Genomic DNA, 700 nt, shown 5'->3' with positions numbered 1-700 from the left:
GACTGTTTGTTTGATGACAGGAGATACTTCGTCTTGTCCTCGTTTACTACCAGACCCATGCGCTTTGCTTCCCTATCCAACTTGGAAAAGGCAGAACAGACTCCGCGGTTTTTGTTACCGATGATGTCGATGTCATCGGCATAAGCCAGCAATTGCACGCTCTTGTAGTAAATTGTTCTATTATTTATTGCCACATGAAAATCAGACAGATTGTTTGATTTTACATTCGTTTTTAATTTGTCAATATTTCGATTTCAGTCTGAAGTCATCCGCAGGAACATCTGTTGGGATTGTGTTATCTCAAACTTCCCACTTGCTACTATGAATAGGTAATGTGTATAGCCTTTTGCCACCCGTTTCCAATGCCTGATACTACTACTAGGCTTCAAACAAGGAAGGCACGTATGTATGTATAACAACTTTTCCATATTCGGCTGCAGCGTTAATAGTGCGCGAACTTTCAATGCGTTTGACCTGATTTCATTCTCAATAATTCAAACAATTATACATTATTGAACGCCGAGAGGCCAAGCCTTTTCGTTTGACATCTCACTTTTTGTAATTCAAGTTCCCTATACCTTTTTACACAGGTGACAACCCTATAGATATTCTAAGTACTAAAGATAATACCCGTAATCGATACTGATTATACTAAACAAAATCTGGTCCAAATCTTTTGAGTACTTTTCGCGATTAGCCG

The sequence above is a fragment of the Rhagoletis pomonella genome, unplaced genomic scaffold, assembly GCF_013731165.1.
Source record: "Rhagoletis pomonella isolate Grant_MI unplaced genomic scaffold, Rhpom_1.0 Rhpom_scaffold_00003, whole genome shotgun sequence".
Taxonomy (NCBI): domain Eukaryota; kingdom Metazoa; phylum Arthropoda; class Insecta; order Diptera; family Tephritidae; genus Rhagoletis; species Rhagoletis pomonella.
Note: the sequence above shows the minus strand (reverse complement) of the source record.